At 41.5% G+C, this 8,803-nt stretch overlaps 1 protein-coding gene across 4 annotated transcripts in view; it reads right to left on the minus strand.

Annotated features, from left to right (window-relative positions):
• CCSER1 (coiled-coil serine rich protein 1) overlaps window positions 1-4,900 on the minus strand; it is a 1,217,611-nt gene extending 1,212,711 nt beyond the window's left edge. For all 4 annotated transcript variants that reach the window (XM_082610968.1, XM_082610971.1, XM_082610969.1 and 1 more), the window contains exon 1: window positions 4,506-4,900. The gene's annotated coding sequence lies outside the window, so the exon portion shown is untranslated. The remainder of the gene's footprint in view (window positions 1-4,505) is intronic.
• Between the last annotated feature and the right edge of the window lie 3,903 nt (window positions 4,901-8,803).

Here is an 8,803-nt window from a genome sequence, read left to right on the forward strand (position 1 = left end):
ATTAGGTAATAAAAATGTTTCCTTATAAATGACGTTTAGATCTTATTTAGTATCAGAACAGTTACAGTGCTCAAATATTTTAATAAGTTTAATTAAAATTTCAAAATTGTTAGTACAGTGTAAAAAACACAAAAGGAAAAAGTACATTTTAAGTTAATCTAAATATAGGGCCAGGAATTTGGCCAAAAAACAAACTTTATCTGTCAAAGACCTAAGCAGAGATGGGTTTTTTTATTGTAATACCACAGCCCCTAGTAAACATTTTCAACCACCACTTTTTCTTTTGCCATTTTGTTTAGCCCACATATGAAAACAGCTTAAAATGAAATATAGTCATTTTAAAGTGAGAACTGATAGCAATATGCTGGTACTGTATCAACTGCAGCTTAGACTGGTCAGCTTTTCATTTTTATATTTAGTTTAAGGTACATATTGAAGTATGTTCTTTTGTTAGTGTCTTTCATCAATCTCCTCATCTTTTCTCACTGCTTCTCCCACCGCAGACTTCATGTTTTATTGTTAACTGACACTCTCGCATAGTGAAGATAATATTGCTGATAGAAGCATACATCCTCAATATAAAGCAAATAGGTTTTGTCACTATCCAGTAAGGAAATCACGCAGAAGCTGTCAGTCATACAGTAGGAGAGATTATCAAAGTGATACACCTGCAACATATAGTCCAAAACCAAACTCAAAAGAGACCAATTAACAGATACACTGGTCTGTACTTTGACTACATTGGAAATCATCCCATTCCTGCATGAATATGAAATAGGTGATTTAATAGGATTTTCACTTCTGTAATAACTCTTATCTATTCACTGTTGACAAAATATATATGCAAATCTTTTAATTCAACTAATCTGAAAGTAATTCTACTCTGTTATTTATTGAAAGTGATATCTAATATTTGTACTATTTCCTTATTGTCACCATAACATACTTCTCAGGTGTCATACTGAATAGACAGGCTCAATGTCAATTCAGATCTTTCCCCTTGTGATCTTAAAATGGGGAAATGCATTTTAAACAGTTTTGTGTTTGCTTTTATATATATATATAAACAAATATATATACAAAGAGCAAACAACTAAGTTCAAAATGCTCAGAGACAGAGTGTGCTCTTATTAGTAATACAATCTACTTACCAGAAGACAATTAAAACATCTTTAAAACTGTCACTACAATTCTAAAATTGCTCCCCATAGGCCCTACATCATAGCTATATATTCATGGAAAATAATATAAGGATAGATTAACTATTATGCAGATGCATCCTAATAACTTTAAAATAAAAATATTATAGAAAATATACTGAGTTACACATTTTATATGAATAAAATATCAAGCATTCAATGACTGCTCACTATGAATACAGTTTTCTTTTACATATCTCATACTCTTTCCTTTAGAGCAAATCTAAGGAGGGTTGGCTAAGGATGTAACTCAAACACCTCACTTCATGTACATGCCACCTTGTTATTAATACGAAATGCAATACTTTAGTGTGATGTGGTATATTTAAATATTTAGAGTAATTATTCTCTATAAATGCATATAAAGCACATTTTTCATTAAAAGGCAAGAAAACATGAAAAATTTGTCTTCTTAGGTACAGAAATATTGACAATTCCAAGAACGCAGCAGCGTACAGAATGTTGTTCATCAAAAACAGACTCACCTGCACTTTGCACAACAAATTCAACCACTTTGCAATATCAAAATCTATTTCAAAACAAACTTATCTTTCTTAAATCTTATGTTCTTTTCTACAATTCCAGGAGACTTACATCTTATACCTTATATTCTCATCCACAAGCCACTAATCCTATTTATCCTTTAAGATCAAAACCAAGCAAGTCTTACCTACACCGGAAGTCTTTTCAGACAAAATCCAGTATGAAATGTTATTGTCATGCTCTGAACTCCTGCAGTCTTCATTAGACATGCAACCTCTTATTGTCAAGGGTTGTTAACTCTGTTCAACCATGTGCATCAGATTTGCCCCAACTGGAGAGTAAGCTCCTGATGGGCAGGAAGCAAGGAAGTCTTATGTTCCTCCACAGTACCTACATAGTATCTTGCACATGACAGGCCCTTTATTATGAACACTATGTGATAAAATGCAATAAGGAGCTCAATATCTATAAAATGTAATATTTTTTCATTTTCTACTTCACAAGTTTGATATAAATTAACAAAAATTCATCATTAAAATAATAAACAGTTGCTGATTCTCTGATGGTGTCAAAGAAGTATTCATAAATGTGACTTTAATGATTGCAATAATATAATTCATCAAGCACATTTTAAAATTCCCCATTACTTCTACATTCCAGTGATTCAGGAAAGTGAAGGTAACAGCCCTCAGAGTGCGGCGCTCAGTTCAAGTTTTAATGGGATATATAAAAACTGCAGATGCTCCAATGCTAAAAATGTATTTTAAACCAACATGAATCTAACCAAATCAAAATAACAAATCCTTAACACTGCTTTGTCTTCCAAATAAACAGGACTGTTAAGGAAGGCTACTTTCGCACTGGAAAAAAACAACAGTTGTCAGTTTTGATCAAAATAAGGAGCTCCTTAATTAATACCAAATGAAGACAAATCACTGACAATAAGTTGGTCAGTCTACTTCTCTTTCTTCTCCGTGAAATTACTGAACCGGCGGTTGCAATATGGAATTTCAATGCTTTAAAAACATTGTACTTGGCAGGTGCTTAAAGACATCCCAATTTAAAATAATAAGGACACTGTCCTACTATCTCCGTCACAACCCCGTCATCGGTTCTATGAAAACACAGGTAGCTACTTTTAAGAACAAACATTAAGTTGCTAAAGCATAGTTGGCAGACACTGTCCTAAGGCATTTCCAAGCTTCAAGTCATGTCTTTGGAATTTTTGCCTGTCATAAAGCAAAGAGAAAAAGAAACCGAAACAAATTAATTATGTTGTAGACTAGATTAATAGATTAATAGTATTTTAGGTCTTTTCTCAATAGCTAGTTGTAATTCTCATCAGTAATAATCGATATAAACTCACTAGGTGTCTGCTTCTCTTTCTTCCCCAAGACTTTTAATAAAACCAGCTTTATGGTAAAATGTGTGCACATTATTTTTAATAGCCTTCCTTTCTTAGGGGTTGAAATGGAGGATATGCGTTACATATCACTGGGATGGTATCCAACTGTAAAGATATTAAAAATGAAAGCTGTTAAAACCAAGTAGGTACTTTCTGTCTGTAGGTGTTGTTATTGGTGGCCTGAAGAGGTAGGAGGAGAGTAGAATAAGTACATACAAACATTAAAGGGCAAGAGATAGGTAACTTCTAAGAAGCATTTTTTTTCTACCTGTAAAATGACAAGTGATTTTCTGACTTCCTTCACCTCATATTCGATGCCCCACGGTGGGGAGGGGAAATGGAAAGCAGAATTGCTTCTAATTCTGAGAAAGAAAAGGGGAGAGATGGGAGAGAGGAACAGAGAGAGAGAGGAGGAGGAGAGAGGGCGAGAGAGAAGCTCAGGAACCACGGAAGGAAACCCGCAGAAATTTCACAACTCTTTGCCATAAATAGCCTTTCTTCTCACTCTGGATATCTCCTCCTCTACATCAGCAAGGCTCAGCCTCCACGCGCAGAGCAGCACCATTCACAAATCCCTCCGTCACCCCATCTCGCACACCTGCCCCTGATGGCACTGCTTGTAAGAGTCCTGGGACACATGCCAAAAGGTGGCGGGAGGCGGAGCAAGGGGACACCTGCGGTTTCAGATCGGGACTGATTTCCTTTCCCGGGGAACCAACGCTTTGATCACACTAACACTCACACACACACACACACACCCCTCCCTGGAGCCCTTGACACGCCACCACAAAGCAATTTGTTCACGCTAAGTCGCTGCTGTTCCTGCCGCCGCTGGGGAGCGTCTGGCCCCCAACCCAGGAAGCCAGCGCCGGAGAACGAGCGGGTGGAGGAGAGGACGTCCAAGCTCGGGAACTGCGGATCCCCGCCCCCTCCTTCCTCTTCCCCCTCCCACGCCGCCGCCCCCGCCCGGGCGCCCGCAGCCCCCGGCGTCAGCGCTGCACGGCCGCCCCTACCTGCGGGAAGCGAGCGGCGAGTGAGGGGAGCGGCCACCAGCCTGCGTCAACTCTTGCCTTCTCGGCCGGCCGCGCTCCGCATCGCCCCGGAGTGGCGGCCGCGGGGAGCCAAGCGCTCAAGAGCGCGGAGGAAAAGGCCACGCAGCACGCGGGGAGTCGCGCGCCGGCGGAGAACCGAGCCCGTCCGCCTCCCTCCCACCCCGCCCGCGAGGCCAGGTCTCCGCGCCGCGCACGCCGGGCCCACGGCTGGCGCCCCTGGCCTGCGCGCGGGCTGCTCCGGGGCGGCCCGGGCACGGCGCGGCCAGCCGCCGGGCGGTCCTCCCGCGTCCGCCGGAGGCCATCGCCAGTGTCGCGGCGACGCGAAGCACGACCCTCCGGGCGCGGGGGCACCGGGGGCGTTACTACCTGGAGGGCTCCGCGGCGCTTGTTAGGCTTCTCCCGGGCACGCGGGGATTTCTGTCTTCAGGGCACGGGGGTTGTCTTTCCTGGCCCCCCTCCTCTGCCCTCCCTCCCCGCCTTGGCCGTTGGGCTCCTTCTCTCCACTCCCAGTTGCACAGAGTCGAGCTGCGTTATTTAATAATCCTCCTGCTGCTCTGCCTGAGCCACCGCTTCCCAGGCAGTCATGTTGCGGAGAGAGGGAGAGGGCGAGAGGCGGATTGGCAGTCGGTCGGCAACTGTTCGTGGTGAGAGAGGGAAGAGCGGAGCAAGAGGAGGGCAGGGGAGGGACGTGGGGAGGCGTTTCCAAGTGTGTGAGTGCGCGGAGTGCGACTGAGTGGGGGACGAAGAAGCCACCTCCCGGCTAGGCCGCGCTCCCTGACTGTGAGGAGGGCGGCGGCGAGCGCAGCTTTTATAGGAGCGGGGTGGGGGTGGGGGGAGGGGGGAGGAGTTAAACTGGGGCGGGGGGAGGGGTTAAACTGGGGCGGGGCGTGGATGGCTCAGAGGACGGCGCCCGGCCAACTGTGGCCGCGGGTTGCCACGCACGCATACTCTTGCACTAACGCGCGCACACCCACTGCTGGCCCGTTGCTGAGTTTTCATTTTAGGGGAAGCCGTATGCGGTCGTGCTGACTTGGCTTTGCACTCAGCCCATCCTCATGAGTGCGTCGAGTCCAAGTGCATTGGCAGGTCAAAAGTGTTAGAGAGGGAGAATCTGAAGCTCTGCGAAGGGGCCCCGGTAATGCTGAAAATGCACTGTATCTTTTCTCTCCAAACCACCGATGCTATTTTCTTTCTCTTCCACCTCTCAGGGAGGAAACTGTGAGGCTTCCTCCTCTTTTCCTTCTCACCCAGGCTATTCACATCCTGACACATCTCTTACCTCAAAGGCAGCAAGAAACCTGGCTTCCTTTCTCTTAGCAGATGACACCTCCCAACAAATATTTACAGCACTCAGTTCTTCTGTAGGATAATGGAAGCATTGGGACTGTGGCCTGGAGTGGAACTTGTGTTCCTGCACATAAGGTCCTCAACAACACGGGGATTACAAACAGAACCAGTTACCGTTTTGACATCATTTGACTGATGGCCCTCTAGAGATATTTTGCCAGTTTAGTGGTGGAGAAGACTTCTGATGCATGGTGCTGTTGCTTACCTAATTTATTTTCCCTTGGTCCTTTCTCCTATTGCACTGCCTCATTTCCTTTTAGATTTGCCCTGGGTCCTGAACCCTCCCATTCATCCCCTTCTTTATCTCCACTCCTGTATATTTATGTCTTTAGCAGGCAATAAAGCAGATGGAGTGCATTTAACTCTGTGTGTGTGTGTTGGAAACATTTTTTAACCAATTTTGGTGGCTTGTAGGACAATTTCTAGATAGAAAATACATCCCCAGTGCTAAGTTTGGGCACCTGACATCACCTCCCTTACCCTCTAACTAGCCTCCTGCCCAGATTGTAGGATCTTTGTGATCTGGTGCACTACTGCATTGGCAAACAGCTTCCAGGAATAAAGCAATCTATGCTTCTTTCAAGTGTGTGTGTGTGTGTGTGTGTGTGCATTCTAAATAATCTGGTCATAGTCTGACTTCTGAAATGTAAATATATTGAGTGTAAAAGCAAGATGTAATTTTTGAATGAGTATTAGTGGTCGATGTGGATTTTGGTATGGGGACAACCCTGCTTTGGGGTGACAACTGTAGAAAACTTTTTTTTCATAAACGGGACGAAAGGAAATTAAGAACATCTAGGAGGCTAGGGCTGACAACTCAGTTATTATATCTTCTCTGTTTATTAGTAGCTATATCCACTGCTATGTCCTCAGGTTTTTGGTGTATGCCAGCTCATAATATAGTCTCCATATATTTTACCTTTACCACCAATTTTCCTTTGCCCTAATTCTTCCATGTCTCATACAAAGAGTTTAGAATCCATTAAAAGTGGCTTAAGTATATAATCAAAAAAGAGCAGCAAAGTTGGGACCAGTGGACAAATATATCAATAACATAAAAATACAGGACATGATAGCTCCCTTGATCAAGCATTGTTAAATGGATATACTAACAAAGGATGTTGAGATTCAATGTGTGTAGGCCCTGTGAAAAAGCTATTACCATTTCTTCAATTTTGTAGATCAGGAAAGTCAGGTTTGGGGAGGATAGGTAGTTAACATTAGGTCTCGTACAAATTAAGTGGTGCACCTGGAATTCAGCCTAAGTCTGCCTTACACTACTGTCCATACTCCCTCCCATTCAGACCACCTGGCTTAGTTGAGAGTCTTAACAGTTTCTTTATAGCTTTCAATAATCATGGAGTAAGCTGACCTACAACCCCTCAGCATTTTCCTTCTACTTCCCTCTTTTTTCTAATGCAAGAACGGTTTACAAAACTGTCCACCTTTTTAGGGTTAGGCAAGGATTTTCAAAGCCCTTACTACTTGGATTTATAGATGAAAAAAGTCAGGAAACTCTTCCCTGAAGTCCTTACTAAAGGAATCCTGCTACCACTGCAAAATGAAATTTTGTAGAAGACATATTCCTGATCTGAACTTTGAACCTAGCAAATAAATATGTAGTTTGTTTAAGAGCTATAAATAAGCATTTAAGAAAAAAGTTTTTCACCTTTGAGGAGGATGCTCAATCATATTGGCAAGTTTTTGGTGTTTTTATCGTCCCAGTTCTCTATTGAATTTGTCACCAATAATGGTAATTTAATAATGACTCTATATTACACAGTTCAGAATTATACATTAAACCAGATATTTCAAGGGCACTTTTGGTAACCACAACTGATTGTAATTTTCACACTCAATTGCATTCATAATTAGTGAGAACCATGAAAATCTGTCAATTGCCTTTATTCATTAAGGTATTAAGTAAAGCCAACATTCCTTCCTTAATTTTATAACAATTTTGCTTGCCAAATAAAGGCCAGAATTCATATACACTGGACCAGTAAGCCATATGAAAATATATAACCTAAAATACACTTCTGAAAAGTTGATTCATTTTAACTATTTCATATTTTTTGTTGAAAAAATAATCTGTACCAGAAACCCCATTTATAAATTATAATGAACATTTCAGAAGTTAAGTAAATGAATTATTCTCTTTTAAGATTGCTTAATGTTCCAAGTAGAATTTCCCACTTTGCTACATTTTCCTGCTACAATTTGTGTTGTGATAGGAAAACAGAAAGTTAATGACTCTTTCCAGTTTGTTCATTTTCATCTCTTATGCTTGCTGCTGTTTGGTTCCAAGTGCATTTAACTGGCAACTTCAATGAAGATTTGGCATTGTACCATTTGATGAAAGCAGAAAAATTAGGTTGCCAATTACATATGTGCCCCTTATGTGCACTGAATTCCCACTGAAATGATGAGCCAAATTAGAAATTTTCAGTAGTGGTACCTAAAAACTAAAATGAGTGCCTAGGGAAATAAGGGAGATAATTTTTCATTCTAACCCCTACTACTATAATAATAAAAGTCATAAGATGTTTTAGAAAATGAATTAACTTTAAAACATTTGGAAAACAATGTTTGTAGATGAAGTATCAGAAAAAAAATTTTTAAGTTGCATTTTTTCTGCCTAGTTATTTTATCATCCTTTGATTTACTTCATACTCTATCATGATTATCCAGTCATTATGAAGAAAGTTAAATGAAGACCACTTCTCCCCTTTGCTTTATCCTAATAGTATAAAAGAAATGAAAAAAAATTTTTCTGAATATGGTATTAACATTTTGTATTTTTTCCATATTACTTAAAGGTAAAATATATTTTTGTGACAACTGTTGTAAAATTAAGGTGGCATTATGGGTACCTTATAGCAACAGGAGCCTCGAATGGAGATTGAGGCTGAAATTTGCACTGGATTCAAGATCAAGGACGGATAAGAAAGTGTGGGACAGGAGAGAGGAGAAAAGACTCAACTGCAGTTTGGGGTCCAGGGGTCCAGAGAGCACAGGAAAAAGTCTATTTTAATGTGAAAAACTCTCTTAACTAGGGCAACCTGTCAGGTAGACATAGCACTAGCAGAAAAAAATTGAGATAGAATTATTTTTCAGAAATCTGGTAATGACTCCTACACTTGGTAAATTGTCCTTTTGCAGCAGAAATTCTGCCTGGTGACAGAACAGCAGGATCCATCATTGCCCTTGCTCTGTGGAGGAAACTAAAAGGGCAAGCAGGTCAACTGCCCAGGATTTCAGAGAGGAATCCTCTCCAGAAGCTAAGCCCAGATGACTGGGTCAAAATACTCACTGCA

This window comes from Mesoplodon mirus, assembly GCF_964341445.2.
Source record: "Mesoplodon mirus genome assembly, chromosome: 2".
In the NCBI taxonomy this organism is placed as follows: Eukaryota; Metazoa; Chordata; class Mammalia; order Artiodactyla; family Ziphiidae; genus Mesoplodon; species Mesoplodon mirus.